The 6,397-nt window shown below is 36.7% G+C and overlaps 1 long non-coding RNA gene across 1 annotated transcript; it reads right to left on the bottom strand.

The window, feature by feature from the left end:
• Positions 1-456: 456 nt before the first annotated feature.
• On the bottom strand, positions 457-2,489 carry LOC117320252. The gene is made up of 3 exons (XR_004530963.1): positions 2,271-2,489; positions 1,618-1,839; positions 457-564 (listed from the first exon to the last, which is right to left on the bottom strand). It is a non-coding gene; the product is annotated as an uncharacterized LOC117320252 (long non-coding RNA).
• Positions 2,490-6,397: the final 3,908 nt, after the last annotated feature.

The raw sequence follows: 6,397 nt of genomic DNA, 5'->3' as shown, positions 1-6,397 counted from the left end.
CAAGATGGCTGCCTGTCGGCCATGTTGTTATCCGATTGGTCTCAAAACGCAATATGCATAACTAGGCACCAAGGGAAACCTTCATATGAAATTTGAGAAAGATCCCTTCAGTACTTTCTCAGAAATAGCGATAACAAATTTCAATTGTCAAAATCCAAGATGGCTGCCTGTCGGCCATGTTGTTATCCGATTGGTCTCAAAACGCAATATGCATAACTAGGCACCAAGGGAAACCTTCATATGAAATTTGAGAAAGATCCCTTCAGTACTTTCTGAGAAATAGCGATAACAAGAATTGTTTACGGACGGAGGGACGGAGGGACGGACGGACGGACGGACGGACGGACGACGGACCACGGACGCAGGGCGATTTGAACAGCCCACCATCTGATGATGGTGGGCTAAAAATATTGGAATGTTATAAAAACAAAATGACATGACATACACTCACCTATACAGCGTGTGATTCTTGCCTTTGTCTGCTCCGAACGAAGTTTGAAAAAAGGTTTCAAAATATCCTCCCATGTGATTGCACTTAATGAACTTAGGTTTGATGACAGGGAACTAGGATAAAAAATCAAAGTACTCAAAGTACAGAAAGGCTTAACATGTTGATAAAGAGTATACAGTGTATAAAATCAGGGAACTAGGACAAAAAAAACAACAGAAACTTTAATACAGCATATTTATGACGCTGAATGAAGTGTGTATAATGTGGAGCTGGAGTGTGTATGATGTGGAGCTGGAGTGTGTATGATGTGGAGCTGGAGTGTGTATGATGTGGAGCTGGAGTGTGTATGATGTGGAGCTGGAGTGTGTATGATGTGGAGCTGGAGTGTGTATAATGTGGAGCTGGAGTGTGTATGATGTGGAGCTGGAGTGTGTATGATGTGGAGCTGGAGTGTGTATAATGTGGAGCTGGAGTGTGTATGATGTGGAGCTGGAGTGTGTATAATGTGGAGCTGAAGTGTGTATGATGTGGAGCTGGAGTGTGTATGATGTGGATGAGGAGTTTGTATGATATAAGGGAGGAATTTGTTATCCATACTTACCCTAATTCATTATAATAATATATCATGTAAGATATCTGAAGGAGAGATTTGTTTTCTTTACAATAATATGTATATAAACTGTTTATGATGTGCCATATGCTTTAAGATGGTGAACCAACATCATTTGTACAATTTTGAATCCCCACCTCAAAGTGATGCTACCAGGCAAATAGGAGCAATATCCTTTACTTGGTTTCAGAGAAGAAGTCGTTTATATTAATAGAGCAAAATTGACCCCTTTTGGTCCCCCCCCCCCCCCCTCAGACCCCTGGGGGGTCAGCCCCACCATTTGTACAATTTTGAGTCCCCACCCCATAGGGATGCTTCTGACCAAATTTGGGTCAAATTCTGATCTGTGGTTATGAAGAAGAAGTCAATTGTTGACGGACAGACGGACGACGGTTGCTACGGTATGGCATAAGCTCACCTTGGTCCTTTGGATGAGGTGAGCTGAAAACCAACGAAAACAAAACAAGACAAGACACCATACCGATGAATTGATTGTATGGAAGCACCCTGTATATATGCCAGTTAAGGATGTACATAACTCAGAGATAATACCTACCTCAATGTCCCGCTAAACAGGCATGCTATAAATAGACCAGGCATTCCCGGTATGTTGAGGATGTCCATGACGAAATGCGGAATTAGCTGGTTCTTGTTCTTTATCTGACCACTGGTCAGAGGGTCACAACCTAACTGTGTGTAGTAGGCAAAGGCAGACACACCCATCAGACTCGCCCCAGTCAACAGGAGAAAAACACCCACACAGTTCACCAGGATGGCTCTGGTAACAACAAGAATCAATAAGGTAGATATCACAGACATACAGACCAATAATGAGTATCTTAATTAAACCCTCAGCAAAAATATGAACAATGAATTATGTAAATCTATTCACACAATGTATAGATTCCTTTGTTTGTTTACAGCAAAATATTTTGACAAAGCGGTGTTAAGCAAAAAAATCCCTGCAAACTAATTTTGATCAGGAAATCAGTGAAAAATATGGCCCACAAAATCAAAGGCCTAAAAAAATGAAACAACTGTGTGGTATAGTATACATGAAAATCACAGAGAAATTTTGTTGCAAATCATCTAAAAAATATTCAAAAATACATATTTTTTTTTCACTGCTCACTAAATATGTGAAATTCTATAGGTATTGTGAAAATTTACTTGATAAAAAAGTTGGCGATACTGGCAGGAATTTCTCACTTTTTTGCATCTTTCAGACTTCTAAGAGCACTGTAGCGTTGGATACTGGATTGACTGGCACCGTACGACCCCACCCAGTTCAAGGCTGACCCCACGACTAGACCCCAGAAAGTGTGGCGGACTGTCGGGTCTGGGTTAAAACTAGAAAACAATGCCACATGGTCAGTTACAGCTTTAAATTAATGTGTTATCAATTGTGTTAAGTCAACATTAACCAAGAAAAATACATGATTTACAATTAGGAAATATAACCTGGTATTATGATTTAAAATTTGAGGCGGTCTAATTATCAATTATATGAAAAACTGAATTTTATTGGTAAGCTTATTATTCCACAATCTCAATACATAGCTGCACATTTAAAAACATGGTACAGTTAATGAAAACATTATAACATGAAAATAAATAAAATGTAGCATATTCAAAAACATTAGTTCAATTGAATTTACCTTCCAATGATTCCATATATTGAATCAATAATAATTTTTTTTTAATAATCTAAATATATAAAATTGAAGGCTCTTCTTCTTAAATCAAATCCATGTATAAGTTTCATTGAAAAAAGAAAAGAAAATCAAGTATCTTTCTTTTTTTAGTTATGTTATTTCCCGGAAAACAATTGTCTAAAATCAGGAGAGAGAAAAAAAAATCCTGAAAAAATTGTCCATTTCCGGATTCCGAGTCCATTTTTAGAATATTCATCACAATACAATCGGAACTCCTGTGCTGTTGCATAGTTACATCCGAGGAGTTCCAAGTGATCACAACAATCATGGTCGCCGTCAACAGCATGGTGCTGATTTTTTTTTAGTCTGACTGCATTTCTTTGTCAACATTCTTAAATCAATAAAAAAATATGATTTGTTGGCAAATATGGCTAGTTTAGGGTTTGTATAACTTCTTTGGGAAAATCTACGTTGCAAATAGCATATTTTACTACAGGTATGTTGATTATTGGAAACTTCACCCGAGACAGTCGGGGTTTGTCCCAGTTGACGGACTATTTTAATTAACCCCTTGGGGTCAATTAGTGTCACTATCATGCTAATATGCCCTTTGTTGAGTCTGTATAGGGTTGGACTACGTTTTGAGATTGATATACACACTAGTTTTAGTCAGAATTTGAAGCGTCAATAATTTCAAACTGGAGAATTTGATTTTTGTATTGAATATCGGGAGTCTCCAGAGCCCCGTTCGATTTGCACTCTTCTAAGAAGAGAAGCCTTCTAAGAAGATCGTATTCCGTTATATGTAAATCGAGTAAACCGGGAGAATAAAACAAAAAATAAGCAAGTTTTTAAGTTTTCTCAAACACGATGACACAAACATGTGCATGTATGTGTTATAAATCCTTCTCTAGTGAAACTCATCACTCGCACACTTAAAACATGGTCGCCACCATCTTGGAAGATAAATCTTCCAGCTTTGAGACGGAAGAGTAGAAGATCTTCCAGAAGAAGAAGAGCTTCAAATCGAGTGACCGGAAGATATCTTCTAGAATCAGAAGAGTGCAAATCGAACGGGGCTCGGTCCAATGCGGGAAACTTGACAGGTATAAACTTACATTGGGTATAAACTTTCATTTGGTATAAACATTGATTGGGTATAAACACTCAATTGGTATTAACTTTCATTGGGTATAAAGGTTCATTCAATGGGTATAAACGTTCATCGAGTATAAACTTCCATTGATTTCACGGTTGCTATGGAACCATAAATACAAATACATGTGTACGCTGAATACTGATGTACAAATGTATGTATCATTTCTATGTCATTGTTTCATGGGCTAACCATGAAAGTTTGTACCTACAAAATAATTTGAAACCACAAAACCACAAAATGAGTTACACACGAACATTTCATGTAAACTTCAATGAACAAAAAAACTCTAGTGAAACTAACCTAATTCCAGCCATGTACCTAATTCCAGCCACTTTTTTACTTTGGCATACAGAGTGTTTGTGTGTGCCAATCACATTTGACAATGATTTGTATTGATCTAAGGGACGTGCAGTTTTTGTTTTCAATGATGCAAGTGTCCTCAGTGACCTTGAAGTTGTTTTGGCGGCAAAGTTTGAAAAGTGCAAAAGCAGTGCTCCAGAAGAAGACAACTTTTCAGGTAATGCATCGACAAAACGCTTTCTTTATCTGGTCCATATTGAAAAGAAGTTTACTTGCTACTACTATGAGAGCAATTCAAATAATTTGCTTTGTTTAAATGACTATTGTTTCATCAGAATATCTGTGATAAATAAATAAACAACATATTGACAAAATAGTTGACATTTACCCAATTCCAGCCCCCTGTTGTACCGTAATCCAGCCTAGGCTGGAATTAGGTACTAGGGGGCTGGAATTGGGTACGTTGTTAAATCTTACACCTGCGCTAAGTAATAACATAGATTATTATTTAGAAATAATAACAAATTTATAACAATTTATAGAATTTAGATTAAATAATAATGTATAAATGTATAAATTTAGCTGCTGTTATTGAAATATCATCTGCAGTAATACTGTAATGTAATTCTAACATTGCCTGTGTGTCATTGATAAACCTAGGCGGTTTTCTTCTTACACATAGTGACATACAATGCATGACATAAGTATATATCTTTCTTTAAGAATAATTATGGAAAAAAAAAAAAAAATCCAACACCAGGTCCACGAGGAAAACCCCGGCCGCTGTTGTCCCTCCGGAGACCCTCGTTACCATTGTCCCCCAGGAGACTCCGGCCATTGGTGTCCTTCAGGAGACTCTGACCACTGTTGTCCCTCAGGAGACCCTCGTTACTGTTGGCCCTCCAGAGACTCCGGCCACTGTTGCCAATCAGGAGGCACCTATTCCAGATGACATTCTCACTGATGTCATTCTAGATAAAGTTGATCAGACATTGGTGTTGGACATTGCCGATGATGAAGTACTAAAAGCCTTGATACAAGGCAATATTATCTCAACACCTGAAGAGAATAGCCGGGTATTGTTTCAACACGTTTAGATAATATTTACTTTAATTTGATAAATGGATATCTTCAGAAAATGTTACTTTCTGTATTAATTTCCATAAGTTATACAAGGACATACAAAAAAATGTACATATTATCCTATTATAAATTATCACAATACAAGGACTGGGAAGGGTAAAACATTGAGCAGGTAGTGAAATATACATTGTTTTTTTTATTATTATTATCCACCTAAAAATAAATGACACTAGAAATTAATGAAACTAAAATTAGAACATTTGATGTGTAGTTTGATTATATATGGGTATAAGTGTGAAAGTAACTCTTTTATGACAAACACTTTTTTCAGATAACCAATGATGTGAATCAGAAAGCTATTAGCCGGTTCCCATTTCAAAATACGTCTTCTACCTTCGATAAGGATGCAGATGTATTGCCGTATCCGACAAGCACCACTTCCGTAAAAAATAAGAAAAAAGTACAAGAAAGATATTTTGTGTTGACATCGGAGGAAGTGATCAGCCACAAAACAAAACAGTTGGAAGCAAAGCAAGACAAAGAAAATAAAAAGGAAACGGCAAAACTACAAAGGACTCTCAAGCGAGAAGCAGCAAAATGTACACCAAAATCAAAAAAAGTGAAAAAAACGTCCAGCAAAAATTGAAAATGGTCATGGAGGCAAATGCATGTAGACATATCAATATAGCCTACATATAGGCCTAGTAGATTCTTAAAAGTTGCTTTGCATTTTGTTGAAATTATATAAATTAATTAAATTATACTATTTACTCTATTTGTTTTACTTATGTTTTGCTAAACTGACCTGTATATTGATTCTCGGAGATGTATTTGGTACCCGGCTGGAATTAGGGACTGTATGGCTGAAATAAGGTACTGACTGGCTGGAGTTAGGAACTACTAGGCTGAAGATTGGTACTTCTGCCTTCTTTGTATATAAACCAATATGTTACAAACGTTTTAAGGACTCTGATAACTGCTATGTATTTAAACAGTAGAAACTGATTTGTTTGAAAGTATTATAAGTCACTTGGAAGCTTGAAGAGCATCTAGTAGCCGCAGCAAACATTCAAAGTACAATGGGGCTGGAATTAGGTTAGTTTACCCTATTTCTTTTTTATATTTTGACGTTATTACCA

The sequence above is a fragment of the Pecten maximus genome, unplaced genomic scaffold (genome assembly GCF_902652985.1).
Source record: "Pecten maximus unplaced genomic scaffold, xPecMax1.1, whole genome shotgun sequence".
NCBI classification, from domain to species: domain Eukaryota; kingdom Metazoa; phylum Mollusca; class Bivalvia; order Pectinida; family Pectinidae; genus Pecten; species Pecten maximus.
This window is presented reverse-complemented; position numbering and strand designations above follow the sequence as displayed.